The sequence below is a fragment of the Vicugna pacos genome, chromosome X, assembly GCF_048564905.1.
Source record: "Vicugna pacos chromosome X, VicPac4, whole genome shotgun sequence".
Lineage (NCBI taxonomy): Eukaryota > Metazoa > Chordata > Mammalia > Artiodactyla > Camelidae > Vicugna > Vicugna pacos.
The window spans coordinates 37807559-37828940 of record NC_133023.1 but is presented as its reverse complement, the minus strand read 5'-3'; the positions used below and the strand labels follow the sequence as shown (position 1 = coordinate 37828940).

General features: G+C 36.3%; 1 long non-coding RNA gene across 1 annotated transcript; it reads left to right on the top strand.

Moving 5' to 3' along the window:
- Positions 1-2385: 2385 nt before the first annotated feature.
- LOC116277748 (uncharacterized) lies at positions 2386-19313 on the top strand. Its single transcript, XR_012067508.1, has 3 exons — positions 2386-2492; positions 11936-12215; positions 18988-19313. It is a non-coding gene; the product is annotated as an uncharacterized lncRNA (long non-coding RNA).
- Positions 19314-21382: the final 2069 nt, after the last annotated feature.

The following is a 21382-nucleotide window of genomic DNA, read 5'->3' as shown; positions in this document are numbered from 1 at the left end:
ACCTATGTGGATGTTGGAAACCTAAACCCACGCTCTGAATTTTGTCATGATGTAATCCAGAAGCAAATGGAGGCTGTGGGGTCAAAATGACACCTGAGTCCCCTGGCCTATCCAGAATCCACCTTGGCCCTGAATCTGGAGAATGGATTTTGGGCAGCGTATCTGGCACTGCTTACCTCAGCCCAGCATGAGCACTCAAAAGTCCAAACTGTAAGGGTCTGTCTTGTGCTCGTAACACACCTGTCTGGAAACGTAAAAGCGGCAAATATTTTTCTGTCTCATCCCACAGTGACGATGCTGTAATTCACTGCCCAGGTCCCACTTTGGGAATAAAGGGCTTATTCCTCTGACCCTAAGAGTGATGTCAAGTTGACAGCCCTCAGCTGTTTGCCTCTTTGGGACTTGCCTCGGCTGAATAGAGCTGTTTTGCCCAAAGTTACACTCCTTCCCGGGGTGACAGATGGTTACCTTTGGGCCCGGCCCTCTGTACCCCCAATTCAGGACAGCTGAAGGGGCGTCCTATCTTCAGGGCTTCCTACAGGATTGGCTGAGGTTTGGTGTGGAATCACAGCTTGACTTCTCTCTCTCCTCAATTCTTCATCTTTCCCTTCCTTTCCTTCCCACACATGTTGATCCCAAGAGCGCTCCCTCAGAAAACTCCCACATGCTGATCTTCATCTCAGAGTCTGCTTGCCAGGGAACAAACCCACAGAACCTCTCAAAGGTCTTGGCTGCGTGCCTGACTTCCGGGCTACAGCCACCCAGCGCAGACTCATATCATTGCTTCTGTCATCGGAAAGCCCCACTCACACCTTTTCTTTATTGTTGTTGTTAATGGAGGCACTGGAGATTGAACCCAGGACCTCGTGCATGCTAAGCATGCGCTCTACCACTGAGCTATACCCGCTCACCCCCACTAACACCTTTGTCTCATCTCCTAATACCACTGATTCAGATTGCCTCCACCTTCCCTGAGGTCAAAGGCCAGGCTGTCTGCACAGCTTCAACCATGGTTATCATACCAGGATTTACAGCAGCTCCAGGGCCCAGCTATGACCTGACTGGACCAACAGAGGCCCTGGCTTACCCCGCAGCTGCCCTGAGTGTGGGGGAAAATAAAGCTCTGTGGGGTGGGCTTTGATGAACCAGAGAGGACATTGAAGGAGCTTCTCTGAAAACTTCCCACCTAGCTGAGAACTAGTTGAATTTTCTTGAGAAGCTGTGGCCAGCTCGTAACACACCACCTTTATGTGCTCTCCCTCCTTCCTTGGCCCACTTTCCTTTCTCCCTCATTCTTGCTTCCCTGGGACTGCAGTCTCCTGAATAATGCCTTGGTATATAAGCTTGCCTCAGCTTCTAGGGAACCCAGGCTAAAACAGAATGTGACTTAGCAGATATGACATTAATTGACTTTTAAAAATTGAAATATAGTCGATTAACAATGTTGTATTAGTTTCTGGTGTACAGCATAGTGATTCAGATATTATATATATATATATATATTGCTTTTCATATTCTTTCTCATCATAGGTTTTTACGAGATATTGAATATAGTTCCCTGTGCTGTACAGTAGGACCTTGTTGTTTATCTATTTTATATATAGTAGTTAGTATGTACAAATCCTGAACTCCTGGTTTATCCCTTCCCACCCCCTCTCTCCCCTGGTAAGCATAAGTTTTCTATGTCTATGAATCTGTCTCTGTTTTGTAAATAAGTTTGTGTCCTTTTTTTAAGATTCAACATATAAGTGATATCATATGGCAATTTTAATTGACTTAATAAAAGGCTTTCATGATCTTTCTACATTAGAACTGTTCTGCCACGAAAGATACCCCTTGCCTCCTCCCTACTTTTACAATCACTACTCACAGAGCTGCTTTTCTGTTTAATCCAAAAGATTGTACCCACAGTTCACTATCGTTTTTAATTTTTTCTTGTCCTACCTGAAATGAAAAGAATGATCTTTTCTCTACTAGGCTTTAATTATTGTCTGTCTTGTCATTTTGCCTAATTTAAAGCTCTTAACACTCATCTATCTAACCTGGAGGCAATTTATCAGCAAAAATGATGTTACCAAACTCCCACCATTAAAATGGCTCCTCTTGGCAAAAATGTCCAGATGCTAAAAATATTTGCAGGGTTTTGCATTAAGGCATATATTTTCCATCTGGATGAAACGTGAAAGCCTGTGCAGCAATAAGATAATAATAGAAAAAATTTTTAGAATGAAAAAAATGAAAGGCAGAACAAAGATATTTAAATAATCCATCTTTTGAAGTGGCTTTTAAGCATGAGGGCATTAGTCCAAGATCAACAAAAGGAAGTTGGTAAGATTGTAACCAACACAGTGAATAGATAGCAGCCAGAGAGCTCAGCCATTAAAGCCTTTATTGCCGCCTCTGTACCTGGCTCCATGGGTGGGTAACCTCACACATCAGAGACAAAGGAGTTTCTGAAATTCTGGAGAACGGTCAGTACTTTCTCAGGAAAGGTGAGTTTTCACCTGTCTTTTTGAGTTGGTTCTGGTCTCTAGGTAATGCCCGCCCAGGTCTGCTTTCACTAAACCTGTGCAGGCTTGTCATGTTTGACTAGACTAATCTCATCTAGGTTTATCTTTCAGTGGATCAGATATCAGAAATCCAGTGGTATTTCTGTAACTTAAGGCGACTTGATGCCCCTACCTCTGCCTTTCTCCTAGCTCCAGTAGGTAGGCATTCGCTTTTATGCTATTTAGCATGTTGGTTTTTAGTGGGGCTCATGTCGTATTTGATTATTGCCATACATCTCTGGTGACTCTTATGACATTTCTCTCTCTCTCATTTTCTCTTTCTGTCTCTCTCTCATTTTCTCTTTCTGTCTCTCTCTCATTTTCTCTTTCTGTCTCTCTCTCCACTGCCTACAGACACACACACACACACACACACACACACACACGCTCACACACTCACTCACACACACACACACACACACAAGAGATTATTTTTAACTCTTCCTTTTGAAATAATTTTAGATCTGCAGGATAGTTGCAAAAATAGTACAAAGAGTTCAGGTATATGCTTCACCCAACTTCCTCTAATGTTAATATCTTACATAAGCACAGTGCAATTCTCTAGGCTAGGAAATTAACATTGGTACAATACAATTAACTAAGCTCCAGAGCTCTTTTGAATTTTACCAGTTTTCCCCCCAAATGAACTTTTTCTGTTCTAGGATCACATGTGGCATATCATTGTTTCTCCTTTGTCTCCTCTAATCTGTGACAGCTCCTCGGTCTTTCCTGGTCTTTTGTGACTGTGAAACTTTTGAAGAGTACTGGTCAGTTATTTTGTAAAACCCTTCTTCTGGTGTTTTCTCATGAAGAGTTTGAAGTTATGCATTTTTGACAAGAATAGTACAGAAGTTATGTTGTGTCCTTCTCAGTGCATCATATTGCGGGTACATGATGCCAATATGTTTTCTCTTTCTTCTTTTTGTCTTCTTTTCTTATGGTTTGATGACTAGAGAAGGTCCTTTAACATTTGTTGTAAAGCTGGTTTTGTGGTGCTGAAATCTTTTAGCTTTTGTTTATCTGTGAAGGTCAATATGTTTTATTACCAGGAACCTTGATTACTTGGTTAGGGTGGCATCTTCCAAATTTCTTAACTGTAAATTACTATGTTTTCCTTTAGAATTGAGAAACAGCTTGAGAAGGATATTTTTAGAGTATGCTAATATCCTGTTTCTCCTCAAGCTTTCACTCACTGATTTTAGCATCCATCAGTAGATCTTGCCCACAACAATGATTACTGTGATGTTTGCCCAATGGTGATTTTGTATTTCTCCCATTGTTTCTACATTTTTTAATTGGTTTCTTCAGTAAGGGAGAGCTGTTCATTCTCACTCACTTATTTAGGTATTTAATTATTTATTTCTACATAGACTTGTGGATATTTACTTTATTCTGTGAGTTATAATCCAATATTATCATTATTCATTTCATTTCTCAAATTGTTCTATCGTTGGCCATTGGGACCTTCTTCAGGTTGGCTCCTGTGTCCTTTTAACATACCCTTATCCTTTTCTGAGTACACTCTTATTTTCTGACACCACAAAATATTCCAAGCTCATCTTGAGGTTTTCTTGCCCCTGTCCTGGAATCAACCACTTCTCCAAGGAGCCCTGGTTTCTTTTATTGGAGAACTGTGTTTTAGAAACCAACATATGGACACTAGGGGTGCTTATTGCTGGTAGGGTATCACTGCTTCTAGGCTCTCTCTGTGGACAGAGCTAGGAAATATATCTGTGTATGCTAACCCCTATGTACACACACATCTGTATTTATTTCTGTAGCTATATAACTGTATAAACATATATATATATATATATATATATATATATATATATATATATATATATACAGCTAACTGTGTGTGTGTGTGTGTGTGTGTGTGTGTATAACTATATAACCATAAGTTCCTTTTGATACCTCTAATTTTAATACACCACCACCAGGTTCATTCCAACACTTTCCTTATTTGAAATTCTGAGAGTGAGAAACTTGGCTCTCTTTATCTAAAATATATTTACCTATTTGTCCTATTCCAGATTTCATATAAAATAATTTCAGGATGGCTAATCCATATGCCTATGAGAACCAGATTACTAACTAGAGTACAGTATTTGTGTGCAATTCTTTTTGCCTTTAGCCTTACAGTATCCAGTCAAAATAGTCTTTGCCAAGGATACTTAAATTAGGACTTTTCTTCCTGATTTCCTTCAGTGTGTTTATGCTATTCGTCTGTAATACACTTAGGTTCATTTATGATTGTTTGTGTTCCATTTTGGGTTGCCCTCAGATCTTGGTTTATTTCAGCTATTTATTGGGTAAGATATGTGAAGCAATACTTGTCTTTAAGAATCAAAGCTATACAAGAAAGTGTAGTCAGAGATGTAGAGCTCATTCCTCATTCCTGCTAACCTGTTCTCACTCCACCTTTCTTTTCCCTCTTTTCCTAACCATTCCCTATAAGAGAGGAAAATCTTTAGTTTATGGTCTATCCTTCTTGTATTTCTTTTGCACAAAGGAGTGGATATGTGTGTATTTTCTTACAAGAAGTGTAGGAGACTATAGATACTCTTCTGCACTTTGATATTTTCACTCTAAATCAGTTCATAGAGATCTTAGTCATTCTTTTCTCTTATTTTTCAAACAGCTGCATAGCACTCCATTGTGTGGCTATACCATAGTTTATTCCACCATTCTATGTATGGGTATTTAGATTGTTTCCAATATTTTGCAATTACAAGCAACGCTGCAATTAATAACCTTGTGCATATGTATTTTTGTATTGTTAGAGGTGTAATTTCAGGGTAGATTTCTAGTGTTGGAATTGCTGAGTCAAAAATTCAGTGCCTAAGTAGTTTTGTCAGATATCATCAAATTTCTCTCCAGAAGGATTATTCTAATTTGCATTCCCATCAACAGTGGATGAGAGTGTCTGCTTTCCCATTGCCTCGTGAACAAAATGTGTTGCCATGCTTTTAAATGTTTGTCTGTCTGATGGGTGAGAAATGATATCTCAGTGTTGTTTTTATTTGCATTTCTCTACTTATGAGTTTGAGGGATATATATCTATATATTTATAGCTATATATAGGTATATATACATACAGAGAGAAAGAGAAACATACATAGAGAGAGACAGAGACAGACGCTATTCATGTCTTTTCTGCATTTTTCTTTTGGTTGTTTGGCTTTCTTATCCCTCAATTTGGAAAATGTTTTATTAAGGACATTGAAGGCATTCTGCTAAGTGAGATAAGTTAGACAAAGACAAATACTATATATCACTTTTTTGTGACATCTAAAAAAACTGAACTTGTAGAAACAGAGAATAGGATGGTGGTTACCAGAGGCTGGGGGGGTAGGGGAATTGGAGGATGTTGGTCAAAGGGTATGAAGTTGCAATTAGAAGATGAATTAATTGTGGAGATTTAATGCACAGCATAGTGATTATAGTCAACAATACCGTGTCATGTACTTCAAATTGCTAAGAGACTAGATCTTAAATATTTTTACCACAAAAGAAAAATGATAATTACGTGACTTGATAAAGGTGTTAGCTAGCGCTATGGTAGTAATCATATTACAATATATAAATATATCAAATCAACACACTATACACCTTAAATATACACAATGGTATATGTCAATTATATCTCAATTTTAAAAAGGGTATTAGTCTTTGTCGTATGTATTGTGGTATATTTTTTCTCAGTTTGTCAGTTGTCTTTTGACCTTGTTTATGGACTTTCTGACATGCAAAGTAATTTAATATGATGTAGTCAAATATATTAATCTTTTCTTCTACTGACACTTAATTTTGAGTCAGTTAGAAATCTTCTTCCTAAACGAAGGTTAAACATTCATTTTTTCCTTCTAGAATGTATATGATTGCATTTTAAATTGAAATTCTTGATCCATTGGAGTTTATTCTCATTATGGCGTTTGCAGTGTGAAGAATGGATCTACTTTTACCTTTTTCAAAATGGCTCCTCTGTTGTCTTAGCACCATCTATTAAAAAGTCCATCTGTACCCCAGTGATCTAAGAGGCAAGACCTTTATCATATGCTAAATTTCCATATATAACTGGGTCAGTTTATGGAGAGAGAGCCTATTTTATGTCACTTATATATTTGTCTATTCATATGCCAGTACACGTTGTTTCCATTATTATCCCTTAAAGCATGTTTTATTGGTTGATAGAGCTAGTCCTCCCCTCTGACCTTTAGGGTTTTTCTTTTTTAGCATTTATCTGGCTATTCTTGGACATTTTTTCCTTATGAACTTTAGTATCAACTTCTCCAACTCCATAAAGTTGCATGTTATTTATATTGGGAGTACATTGAATTTCTAAATTAACTTAAGGGGTAATGTCATTGTTATATTGTTGAACCATCATATGCAAGGACAATGGATATCATCCCATTTGTTCAAATCTACTTTTGTATCTTTCAGGAACGTCTAAAACCTTTCCTCATATAGAATTGACAAGTTCCATGCTGAATTTATTCCAAAGTATTTTATTTTTTGTTGATTTTGTAAATGAGGTTTTCTCTTACATTATCTTAGGGTGGTTTTTTTAAAAAAAATAACCTTATTAAGATATAATGACATATAATTAACTGCACTTTTTTTTACTTCTTTTTTATCGAAGTGTAGTTGATTTATAATGTTAGTTTCAGGTGCATAGCAAAGTGATTCAGTTATACATATATATATATTTTTTTCTTTTCAGATTCTTTTCCATTATATGTTATTACAAGAAATTGAAAATTATTTCCTGTGTTATATAGTAGGTTTTGTTGTTTATTTTATATATAACTACACATATTTAAAGTGTACAATTTTGTAAGTTTTGACATATGTATACATCCAAGAAAACACTACTACAGTCAAGATAATGGACATAGCCATTATTTCCAAAAGTTTTCTCATGCCCCTTAGTAATCCACAGTTACACCATTCCCCGCATTTTCCCAAGGTACCTCCATCCCAGGTAACCACTTACCTACTTCCTGTCACTATACATTAATTTGCATTGTCTGAAATTTCATATAAAAGGAGTCATATAATACATACTCTTTTTGTTTGGCTTTTTTCACTTGGCACAATTATTTTGAGATTCATTCATGTTGTATGTATCAATAGTTCATTCCATTTTATCGTTGAGTAGTATTTCATTATATGGATATACCAAAATTTACTCATCTGCTCATCTGTTGATGGGCATTTGAATTGCTTCCACATTGAGGCTGTTACAGATAAATCTGCTATGAGCATTTAGATACTAGTCTTTACACAGACATATGTTTTCATATCTCTTGTGTAAATACTTAGAAGTAGGCTAGCTGGGTCATATGGTAACTGTATGTATAACATTTTAAGAAAATGCCAAACTGTTTTCCAAAGAGGTTGTACTATTTTACATTACCACCAGTGGTATCTAAGAGTTCCTGTAGCTCTAAATCCTTGCCAACATTTGATATGGTTGGTCTTTTTAATTTTAGCCATCCTAGTAAGTGTGTAGTGGTATCCCAGTATGGCTTTAATTTGTATTTCCATAAAGACTAATGATATTGAGCATCTTTTCATGTGCTTAATTGCCATTCACCATCTTATTTGGTGAAGTGTCTGGGCAAATTTTTTTTGCCTGTTTTTAATTCAAATTTTCGTTTTCTTATTAGTGAGTGGATTAATATAGAACACAGCACATCTCTCAGTCTACTGAGGGATTCTCTGCTAGGATTCTCTACTAGGATAATTCCTAGTTTGCTGAGAGTTTTATCCAGAATGGATGTTGGATTTGTCAAATGCTTTTTCTGTGTCTATTGCAGTAATCACATTTTTTCTTCTAATCTGTTAATTTGGCAAATTATATTGATTGGTTTCTGAATATTAAACTAACCGTGGATTCCTGGCATAAACTTGATTTGGTCATGATGTATGATCCTTCTTATATAGTGTTGGATTCAGTTGGCTAAAATTTCTTCTTTTATTTGCATTGTTTCTGACCTGTAATCTGCTGTCATCCTTATCTTTTTGATTATTCCATAGTGTGTATTTTTCTTTGACTGCTTTTAAGATATTTTTATTACTGGCATATATACATATACACACATGTATATGTATATATGTATACATATATATGATTATGATATTTCTTTCTGTGATTTTCTTCATGTTTCTTGTGTTTGGGTTCTGTTGAATTTATAAGATTTGTGACTTCATAATATTCAATTTGGAAAAATTTTATATATTCAAATGAAATCTAAAAAAGAAAAAGAAAAAGACAAACGAACATAAATACAAAACAGAAACAGACTCACAGACATAGAATACAAACTTGTGGTTGCCAAGGGGGTGGGGGGTGGGAAGGGACAGACTGGGAGTTTGAAACTTGTAGATACTGACAGGCATATGTAGAATCAATCAACAAGATTATACTGCACAGCACAGGGAAATATATACAAGATCTTGTGGTAGCTCACAGAGAAAAAATGCGACAATGAATATATGTATGTTCATGTATAACTGAAATATTGTGCTCTACACTGGAAACTGACCCAACATTGTAAACTGACTATAACTCAATAAAATAAAAATTTTAAAAAGAGTTAAAAAAAGCTACAGAACAATTAAAAATATGAAAATACTGACTGTAAAAAAATATTTTTTCTGTCCCTTCTCTTTTCACGTCTCTTATTATACTTATATTAGGTTGCTTGAAGTTATCTCACAGCTCAATGATACTCTTTTAGTTTCTTTGTATTCTTTTTCTCTCTGTTTCATTTTGGCTAGTTTCTATGGCTATGGCTATAGGTTTGATAATCTTTTGCCATGTAAAATCTGACATTAACCCCAAACGATGTATTTTTCAGCTCAAATGTAGTTTTTATCACTAGGATTTCTATTTCAGTCTTTTTAAATGTCTTCTGTTTCTACTTAACATGTTTGGTCTTTCTTCTAGTTTTTTGAACATATGAAATACAGTGACAATAATTGCTTTATGCCCTTGTCTATGAACTGTATCATCTGTATTTTTCTTGGTCAGTTTCAGTTGACTGATTTTATCATCATTATAGCTTTTATTCTCCTATCTCATTGCTTACCTGGTGATTTTGAATGGATGACAACCATTGTGAATTCTACCTTGTTGAATGCTGGATATTTTTGTTTTCCTCTAAGTATTCTTGAGCTTTGTTCTGGAATGTGTTTAAATTACCCTGAAACAGTTTAATCCTTTGGAGTCTTGCTTTTAAACTTTGTTAGGCAGGACCAAAGTACCATTTAGTCTAAAGGTAATTTTGCCCCACTACTGAGGCAAAACCTTTCTGAGTATCCAATCCTTATCTGTATATTTTTCTATTGCTGCTATAACACATTTCCACAAACTTAGTGGCCTAAAAACACTTCTAGCCTCCCAAACTATGGAAGAATAAATTTCTGTTGTTTTAAGCCAAAAAAAAAAAAAACAACCCACATACCTTCACATGGTGTTTTTCCTATGTCTCTCTTTACAGAATCTTCCCTCTATGCATGTCTGTCTTTGTGTCCAAGTTTCCCCTTTTTATACAGGCACCAGTCCTATTGGATTAGGGCCCACCCTGATGACTGCACTTTAACTTGATTATCTCTGGAAAGACCCTACTTCCAGATAAGATCACTTTCTGAGGTACTGGGAGCTAGGGCATCAGTATCTTTTTCGGTGAATGCAATTCAACCCATAACACCCCCTTTAAGGAAGATCTTGTTGCCCCAGCTGCTGGGAGTGCTGCCTGCAAACAGCCTTCAGCTGTCAGCCCCTATAGGAGCTGCCTCGACAGAGGACCACCTCATCCAAGGCCATGCCCCCTGACCAGGGTGGCCCACACCGATAACTGATAGACACGGGGATGTAAAGGACTAGCTATCTTGTCTCCACTTGGAGCAACTCTAAAGGGCCCGTCTCATTTCAGAATGCCCCTAGGGTTGCCTAAGGCTTTTGTTGGGTGGCTACTGGCACAAAAGCCTGGCTTTCTCCTTCTGCCCGTGCCGGCTTGAGCCCTCTACCTCCTACTGGTATCCATCCCTTCATCAGCACCCTGCTCGCTGAACCCTGCCTCTGGGTTTATTTCCGGGAGAACCCAACCAGCAACAGGCAGAAAGAGGAAATAGATGTCTCTAGGATGAAAAAATCCCTACGGAACTACATCTTCAACCACCTTTATTACAAAGAGTTTTATTGGCTGAGAAGTTTTCTTGGCACGCAATCCTGAATTGCCTTTTCCTCTTAGAGGAGACTTCCACTCAATTCTTTCAAAACCAACTTAATTTTTTTTCATTGTTTAAAAAAAAATCACATGCTCTTTGTAGAAGATTGGGGAAATAAACCTTTCAAGAAGAAATTAAAAATCACCTGGTAATAGCTACTATTTTGGCATATGCATATCACATAGCATGGGTTACAAACTTGAAGGCCGGTTATTGGGCCAGGTGAGTAACATACACAGATACTGATTAGGCGAATATCATACGGATCTGGGGAGTGCATGCCCCATCTAAAAGCTCAACTACTTTTAAGTCTAGCCTGCTGGTTTTGCCATAAACTGGTTCTAGTTTACAGTCCCTCTGTCTAAAGGCTATTTACTAGTGTATCCTGCCTACATCTTTATCATCTCTTTTCACTCTTCCCCTTGTTTACTCAACTGTAGCCATACTAGCCTCCATACTGTCCCTCCAGCATGCCACACATGTTCATTCCTCAGGGCCTTTGCACTTGCTCTTCCCTCTGCTTGGAAATATCCATACTACTGACTTCCTCAAATTCGTCCTGATCTTTGCTTAAAATTTGCCTCCATGAAGTGATCTTTCTTTACAAGGCATCTAAAATGACACCACTCAATCTCCTTTTGACCCTGATTTATTTTTTCTTCATATCAATAACTCATATTACCTGTTTGTTTATTTTCCTTTTGTAGGACTTCCTAACATTTTTCCCCCCATCGTTGCACACTGAGAAAATGATTCTATTTGAGCAGCATCCTAGGGAAAAGGGGGGAGGCCAATTGTGATTGGTGTCAGTAAAGCTGGAGTTGGGGAGAGACTCCAGGCCTCATGGACACCTCAGTGGATGAGACACACCTGTCATGAATCTGACACCTGTTAACATCTGTCCCTCCACCAGCATGTAAGCCCCCATGATAGTCTTTCAAGCAGAGCCTGATACATAGTATGTGCTAAGTAAGTAAGTTATATCATGAATGTTTCTCCGTATCATTCAGCACTCATGAACATTTTAAAGACTCTGATCTTTCATCATTCTAAGGTATGTTTTGTTTAATTGCTCCTTTATTATTGTACTTGTAGTGTTTTTTGTACTTGATTTAAAGTCTGCCTTCTGGCTTCCTTTGTAGTGAATTGCTGAAGGCTTGGAAGGAATCATGTTGCCACACACGGTATCTGAGTAGTGCCATCTTCCCGGGCAAGACATCAGACTTGGGAAGGCACACACCATTTTAACTTGGATGCACAGACACACATCATGTCCCAACGAATCCTGGTATGCACGCTCCTGGAACAATCTGAAACATCTCTGGGCATGTTCAGTGTATCACTCAAAAGGAATGAGACTTGGTACATGTCAGATTCTCTGTGAGTCTCACGTTCAACATGAACCACAGAAGAATTCCACCGGTAAGTTTTTTCCTTGATAATCACTTCTAAAACAGAAACTTGGAGTAGAGTCAGGAAGGGATGTGAAGGAAGGCGAATGTATGAGAAGCAGACAAGAGATGCTGCTGGTGAAACTGGACTCCCCTCCCTCCCGGTGATAGGGAAAACCACGGAGATGAGTGTACTTAGTGAATGCCACAGGCATTTTTCTCATTCCTGACAGGCAGGGTGGAAGGTTAGGCTCTTCTAAATTGTACCTGTCTTCCAGGTCAATTAATCAAAGTGTACGTACAGGACAAACACCAAACATATTTTGTGAAATTCAGTCCATCCCTGACTGCACAAATGTCCCATCCATCAGAATGTCAGTGACCTGTGTGGATTTATGTGTTTGTGCACATTTTCTTAAAAGAATTGTTCTTACTCGAAAATTACTGAAAGCATCAGGAAGTTTTTTTTTTTTCTGATATGAAAGAAGAGATACCATCAAGGGTATGAGTGAAGAACTTCTGGACTCAAATCCTAGTTCTGCCGCTTACAAATGTGTGGTCTTGGACGAGTTACTTAACCTCTTAGTATCTCATTTTTCTAAGAGCAACACATATTTCACACAATATTAGGAAATTAGATAGAGACTCTTAGGGCTTTACTGGTAATGCAACTTTTAACAAGATGAAGAAATAGAATTTTTTCTCTCTCTCCCCCTGTTTTTTAAAGTTCTCACTCTCTAGTTAAAGGCACACTCCTCAAAGTGTGTTCCACAGAACGTTCCAAGACATGCTCAGTAAAAGAGGGACTACTATACTGTAACGTCCCATTTAGAGCTTCTTTATGCCTGTTGGCGTGCTGAAGGCTCAGGACTCGGACAGTAGAGAAAACTGGTTGATTGTATTTGATTTGGTATTTCTCAGTCGTATTTGACTAGAGGATTTTTCTTTTTTTTCCTGGTGATACCTCTTAACCAGCTTGCTGAATGACTCTGTGATGAAACACATGAGAGTGGATCCTCTAAGGCACCCTCAGAACAAAGGGTCACTGAAGTTAGGGGAAATCAGGAGTGTCCACAGCGACGACACAATAGCTCATCTAGAAAACTGGTGCTCCTAACTTATTTATAGGCACACACATCTTGTAATGAAGTGGTATATAGTCTTTAAGTTTGTAACAATCTCAAATAATTATTCACTTTTATGTATCAAATTCTTTTCTGCTTGCTATCTTTTTTGGGGGAAGGTAATTAGGTTATTTATTTATGTATTTATGTATTTTCATAAAAGTACTGGGGATTGAACCCAGGACTTCGTGCATGCTAGGCATGCGCTTTATTTATAACTGAGCTATGCCCTCCCCCCTCTGCTTGCTATCTTTTAATTTTTATCAGCCTCTGTTATTTTACTGGCTTGTCACTTACCTTTTATGTTTTCTTTTCAAGCATCGACTCTTTATGTACTCAGTGTGGGTGTATAAGGGTGGAGCCTCTGTTCTTCACGAAACCTCTAGGTCGGTGCAGCTTCCAATAATGGTGACTCATGAATGACAAGACCAGAAACATTTTAAGCATTGATTATAATGAGAAAGCAACAAGTTATTGCTTGATGAAGTTGGATTTATTAATAGATGAGATAATCCAGTTATTACAAAAAGTCTGACTTGTAGTTTCTTTGAAACTTCTTATAATCCTCTCTTATTTATTTAGAAAAATTTTCTGAATCCAATCCCATCACCATAACACCTAGAGAAATTTCTTTATCAGCCCTTCATAGGTTGCCAAGGAAAATAAAGTGAATTAAAACAAATTTTAAAAAGAAAAATAGAATAACAAGACAAGAGTTTAAGTAAGACAGAAAAAAAAAGAGATAATTTCCTCTCACTTACCCACCCCCACCAAAAAATGAAAAACCCAGAAAATAAAACTTACAAACCCTGATCCTCTTCTCATACAAATAAGAGAAAGGCAGGAAAAAATAATAACAAAGACTTTTCAGCACAAAATAAGAAAGGTCAATTTGAGAAGTGCTAACCAATATTCTGTAACATAAAGGTAATTGTAAAATTATATAAGTATGTCTGAAAAGAGAAAATTATTAAGAAAAAAGAAATGTTTTTGACCCTCCCCCCACCAGCAGATGGGGAAGAGAATCTGTTCATTGCTGACGACCAAAGACAAAGACTCCTGAATATTTCATTTTTTTACCCCTAAAATAAGACAGTCATGTACAGAAACTCAAATGGGCAACCTCTCCCCACAAAAAAAGTGAAAATAAATAAAAATATCACAGCCATGTCACATGAGGACCCATACAATTCTAATCTGGAGTGAGATTTTTCTTATAAACATTATTAATTCATTTCTGTTCCTAGTACTGGCAAGCTAGGTTATTTGGACCAACATTTTCTCAGAAAAACAACTAAAAATTATGGGGAAAGTGATTTTTTTTAAAAAAAGCATTGGAGAGCTGACAAGATAGTGAGGAATTTCCAGTGCAAACTTGAGAGAAAGCAGGAACCTAGAGAGGTAAAGAGAGCCCAGAGGCCACTGAAGGCCTTTGTCAACCTGGAAAAATTAGAACTTTGGTTTTAACAGCCAGGCTGACATGATCTGCCCAAGGTGAGGAGTTAAGAATAGACTCTCCCCATTATAGTTAGAAATCCTAAAGGGCTATACTTTTAGGGTCAGTATGAAACAGAAGTAAATTGGCCTTTGAATGTATTTTTAGCTGAAATTGACATCTTATGGACTGCTGAAGTTGACAGCTTATGGACTACCCAACACAAAAACAAAACCATCTAGACTTGAATTTAGTTTGAAGTGATTCTAAACAGATAAGTGTCCCTGGATATTTGGTCTACACTAATGTGTATTATCTTTTGTGTATTGTTGTACCTTTCATAACAGAGCTCAGATTATTCCTATAAATACATTTTCAAAGATACTTAGTGACAAACAGTGCCATTCATACAAGAAAAAAGCAATGTGCATGAAAACATGGAGAGAGAACAAACAACAGAAAGAGATCCACAGAGACTGCAGATAGGGAATTATTAGTTAAGGCACCTTAACTATGCTTTCAATATTTAAATAAGTAAAAGATGGATTGAAAATACCCTTGCCAACAAGAAACCTTATAAAATGAAATCAGATCTGGAAAAGAACCAGTTAGAACTTCTAGAAATGTATATATGTATATAGATAAATAGATCGATATAGATATTTTCATGGATGGATGTAGATCTATAGATATATATGTATGTGTATATATATGGATATATATGGATATATTATGGATTAATGCATAAAATTAAAGGACTATTCATGGGTAAAAAGATAATTGATAAATTTGAAGATAAATCAGAAGAAATAATCCAGAATGAACTGCTGAGAAAATAAAGGATGAAAAGTACAAAAGAGAGATTAAGAGACATGAGAAATAGAGTGAAAGGGTCTAACAATAATTTAATTAGAATCCCAAAAGGACAGTAGAGAGAGAATAAAACTATAATGGCTATTAATTTCTAGAACTGATAAAATACATAAACTTGCCATTCTAGAAGTCCCCCAATTTCCAATGAGAAAAGTAAAAGAATTCCCACCTACACCCATCAGAGTGAAACTGAAGGACAGCAAAGAAGAAAGGAAAAGAAACAAACAAAAATAGACCCAGGAAAAAAGACAGATGACATTCAGAGGTGTGGCATTTAGATTAGTTAGTTGATCTCTTAACAACAGCAATGGAAGGCAGGAGGAAGTGAATGATATGGTCAATGAATTGAAAGAAAGTAACTAGTGATCAGAATTATAGACAAGGAGAAAATATCTTTGAAGAATGATAACAAAATGGATACATTCTTTTTAAAATAAGACTATTTATTTAAAGCAATGTAAGTTTCACAGAAAAACTGAGGGGAAGGTAGAGATGTCCTGTATGCCGCTTGTCCCCACCACATGCATAGTCTCCCACATTATTAACATTCCAACCAAAGTGATACAGTTATCACAATTGATGAACTGGCAATGACACATCATCCTCTAGAGTCCTTAGTTTCCGTTAAGGTTCACTCTTGGTGTTGTACATTCGATTGGTTTGGACAAGTATATAATGTCATATATATATCATTATAATATCATACAGAGTTTCTTCACTGCCCTAAAAATTCTCCATGTTCTGTCTATTCATCCCTCCCCCTCCACAATCCCTGGCAACCTGGTCTTTTTTATTGTCTCCATAGTTTTGCCTTTTCCAGAATGTCTTATAGTTGGAATCATGCAGTGCCTCTTCCAATTGACTTCTTTCATTTAGTAAAATGCATTTAAGTTTCCTTCATGTCTAATAACTCATTTCTTGATAATGCATTTCTTTTGAACACTGAATAACATACCATTGTCTGGATGTACCCACGGTTTATTTATCTATTCACCTACTGAAGGACATCTTGGTTGCTTCCAAGTTTTGGCAATTATAAATGAAGCTGCTGTAGCAACATGTGTGTGTAGGTTTTTGTGTGGACATAAGTTTTCAGCTCCTTTGAGTAAATACCAAGGAACATGATTGCTGGATCATATGGCAAGAGTAGGTTTAGTTTTGTAAGAAACTGCCAAACTGTCTTCCAAAGTGGTCATACCATCTTGCATTCCCACCAGCCATGAATGTGAGTTCCTGTTGCTCCACATCTTCACCAGCATTTGGTGTTGTTAGTGTTCTGGACGCTGACCATTGTAAGAGGCATGTAGTGGTATCTCGTTTTTATTTGTATTTCCCTGATAGCATATGATGTGGAGCATCTTTTCATATGCTTATTTGCCATCTGTCTATCTTCTTTGGTGAGGTGTCTATTAAGATCTTTGGCCCATTTTGAATCAGGTTGTTTGTCTTCTTATTGTTCAGTGTTCAGAGTTATTTGTATATTTTGGATGTGTCCTTTACCAGACATGTCTTTTTCAAATATTTTCTCCTGGTCTGTGTGGCTTGCCTTTTCATCTCCTTGAGGGTGTCTTTTGCAAAGCAGAAATTTTTTATTTTAATAAAGTCGAGATTATCAGTTCTTCTTTTCATGAATCATGCCTTTGGTGTTGTATCTAAAAAGTCATTACCAAACTCAAGGTCATATAGGTTTTCTCCTATGTTATCTTCTAGGAGTTTCTTGGTTTTTAAAAATTTGTTTAACTGAAGTATATTTGATTTACAAGATTATATTAGTTTCAGGTGTACAGCATAGTGATTCAGTATTTTTGCAGATTATACTTCATTACAAGTTATTACAAGATAATGGCTATAATTCACTATACTATACAATATATCTTTATTACTTATCTATTATGGTTTTGTATTTTACATTTAGGCCTATGATCCTTTTGGAATTAAATTTTGTGAAGGGTGTAATGTCTGTGTCTAGATTCATTTTTTTTGCATGTGGATGTCCAGCTGTTTCAGCATCATTTGTGGAAAAGACTGTCTTTGCTTTATTGTATTAACTTGCCCTTTTGTCAAAGATCAGTTGACTGTGTTTATGTGAATCTATTTCTGGGTTGTCTATTCTGTTCCATTGGTCTATTTGTCTATTCTTTTGCTGATACGATGTTGCCTAGATTATTGTAGGCTCATAGTAAGTCTTGAAGTCAGGTAATGTCAATTCTCTAGCTTCGTTCCTCTCCTTCAATATTGTATCGGTTATTCTGGGTCTTTTGTCTCTCCATGTAAACTTTAGAACTAGTTTGTCAATATCCACAAAATAACTTGGTGGGATTATAATTGGGATTGCACTGAATGTATAGATCAAGTTGGGAAGAAATAACATTTTGACAATATTGAGTCTTCCTTTGCATGAAAATGGAATCACTCTCAATTTATTTAATTCTTCTTTGACTTTGTTCATCATATTTTTGTAGTTTTCCTCATATAAATCTTGTACATATTTTGTTAGATTTATACCTACATTTTTCATTTTATTGAGCATACTAGTATAAATGGTATTGTGTTAATTTCAAATTCCACTTATTCATTGCTGGTTTGTAGGAAGGGGATTCACTTTTGTGCCTTAACCTTAGGTTCTACAACTTTGCTATAATTACTTGTTAGTTCCAGGAGGTTTTCTTTTTTTTTGTTTGTTTTTGGTGAGTTATTTTGGATTTTCTATATAGACAAGCATGTCATCTGTAAAGAGAAGGCACTTTTATTTCTTCCTTCCCATGGATACATTTTTTTACATTGAAAACTGAGAAGGTTTTCCATTAGGAAGAAATTTAAAGGATACATTATGAAGGATATACTGCAAGCAGGAAAAAAAGTGATCCCAGAAGGAAAATATGAGAAGAGCAAAGAAAATGGCAAATATATGCGTATATCTAAGATAAAGTTGGATGTATAAAATAATAATGTCTTGTAAGGTTATTAAAAAGCAAACAATTAAAATACATTATGTAAGTCAAAGCTCCTGGTAGTAGTTAACAAATTTATAAGGTTTGAGAATACAAGGATAATATACAAAAATATATTATATTTATATATATGTTCATAATGAATTATTGAAACTCCTTAATTTTTAAGAGCATGCCCTCTGAAATAGCTGAAATAGAATGACATACTTCTAAATCTACAAAATATGTGCAGTATGGGATGCTGAAAACTACAAAACAGTAATTAAAAAATCAAATAATACCTAAATTAATGGAAAAATATGCCATGGTCATGGATCAGAAGACCCTCTATTGTTAAGATGTCTATTCTCCCCAAGTTGAGCTATAGATTTAGCACAATCACAACCCAATTTTCCACCTGTTTTTTTTTTTTTTTTGTAGATATCCAAAACTGCTTCCAAGACTTCTGTTGAAAGATAAAGAAACCAGAATGGGTGAAACATTTTCCTTTGAAAAGGAAAAACAAAATTAAGAGACTCACACTACCTGATTTCAATAGTTACTATAAAGCTACAGTAATCAAGTTAGTGTGGTATTGGTGAGAAGACAGACACATGGATCAATGGGACAGAGTAGATGTTCCAGAAATAGACTCACTCAAATATGGTCATTCGATGCAAAAGTAGTTCGATGTAGAAAGGATAATCTTACCAACAAATGGTGGTAGAACAATTGAACATCACAGGCAGAAAAATAAACCATAGCCTATCCCTGACACTTGATATAAGCGTTAACTAAAAATGATTCTTAGATTTAATATGACTATAAAACGATAAAAACCTTTAGATGAAATACAGAAAATCTTTGTGACCTTGTCTTAGGGAATGAGTTCTTGGATGTGAACCCAAAGCATGGTTCATAAAATAAAAATTTGTAAGTCAGACTTGGCGAAAATGAAAACTTTTGCCCTTTAAGACACTGTTAAGAGAATGAAAAGCTACAGACCGGAGAAAAGATTTGCAAATCATATCTGAAAAAGTACTTATATCTAGAATATGCAATGAACTCACAAACAGAATTCAACAATAAGACAGCATACGACCCCTCAAACGTAGGCAAAGGTTTCAACAGACACTTCTCAAAGAAACTGTGTGGAAGGAAAATGGAAACATAAAGATATGATTGTCACCATCAGTTCCTAGGAAAATGCAAATGAAAGCCGCAGTGAGATAAAACTACACACCTATTGAAATGGCGAAAATAAAAAATAGACAATATAAAATGTTGAAGTAGATATGGAACACTTGGAACTTTCATACATTGCTGATGGAAATGTAAGGTGATACAGACTCGAGAAAACAGTTTAGCATTTTCTTATAAAGTTAAAAATATACTTACTATATGACCCAGGAATCCCACTCTTAAGGATTTACTATTTACTCTAGAGAAATGAAAACATATGTTCCCACGCTAAACCTGTACATAGATGTTTATAGCAGCGTTATTCACAGTAGCGTGGAACTTGAAACAGCCCAAATGTCCTTCAGTTGGTGAGTGGATAAGCAAACAGTGGTATATCCATAAAGTAAAATCCTACTCAGCAATAAAAACAAGCAAAATATATATATACATGCATGCAACAGTACGGGTGTATCTCAAATGCATTTTTCTAAGTGAAGGAGGCCACTCAAGAGGCAACTTCAAGAGGTTATATATGGTGTAATCTCATCTCTATGACATTCTGGAAAAGACAAAACTGTAAGGAAGGAGAAGGTAAGTGGTTACCAGGGGTCACGAGAGGAGGAATGTTTTATGATAAAGAGGTAGGGTGAGCTAATATTTTGGGAGTAACAGAGCTGTTCTGTATCCTGATTTTGATGGCAGTTGCACAACTCTATGCATTTTGCCAAAACTCATAGAACTGTACACTGAAAAAAGGTGTATATTACTGTGTATAAATAGCAAAATTAAGCAAAAGATAATTCCTGCTATGTTAACTTCATGCACCACAGAAATAAGGTTTAGCATTATCAGATACCAAGGTTAGAGTGGTATTGTAGTACATTCTTTGGAAACCTAAATCTTTGCTTTGAAGAAGAAGGAAAAAAAAAGGTAAAAATGTGCGGCATTCTTTGTTAATTTGAACCAGGAACAAATGGATCATTTCAGAAACATTTCTCAGATAGTTCTAAGGATAAGTGTTATGTCATGAATCATAGCTGTCAGGGAAAATTCAGTAGATTCTTTCATAGCATCTCTTGCATTTTATCAGGACAATCTTCAGGACTTGGGGTACTGTAGCACTTAAAAGATAATGGCTCAGATAAGCGCTCTTACTCAGTTTTGTAGACCATGGCGTCACTTGGAGAAAATGCTATGGTTTGGGCTAATGCATGTGTAGTTTAAAATAATTACATTTAAGACTGTTGAATTTCACTTAGATATAGTCAGTCTGGCAGCAATTCTCCAAGTCACTGTAGAACTACCAGACTGAGGTCCTGATGGAAACTACACACTGCACACACGGGTACAAATGCTAACACACACGCAGTTTCACCAGCATAAGTAGACACACATATATACACACACATAGATGCATATAGACACATACGTGATATACACATGTAAAACCCTATACCACAGGCATGTACGTGTGTGCTCACACAGCATGCAAATGCACAAGCACATCTCTCCCCACCATGCACATACTTTTTTTTTTCTCTCTCCAAAATGTACACCATCTCTTGGAATCCAGAGTAGAAGAATCATGTTTAAAGGTTACAGGGTCTACCTTAAATAAAGGGAGCTTCTGCCTCGCATCCGTTTTGAAATAAGC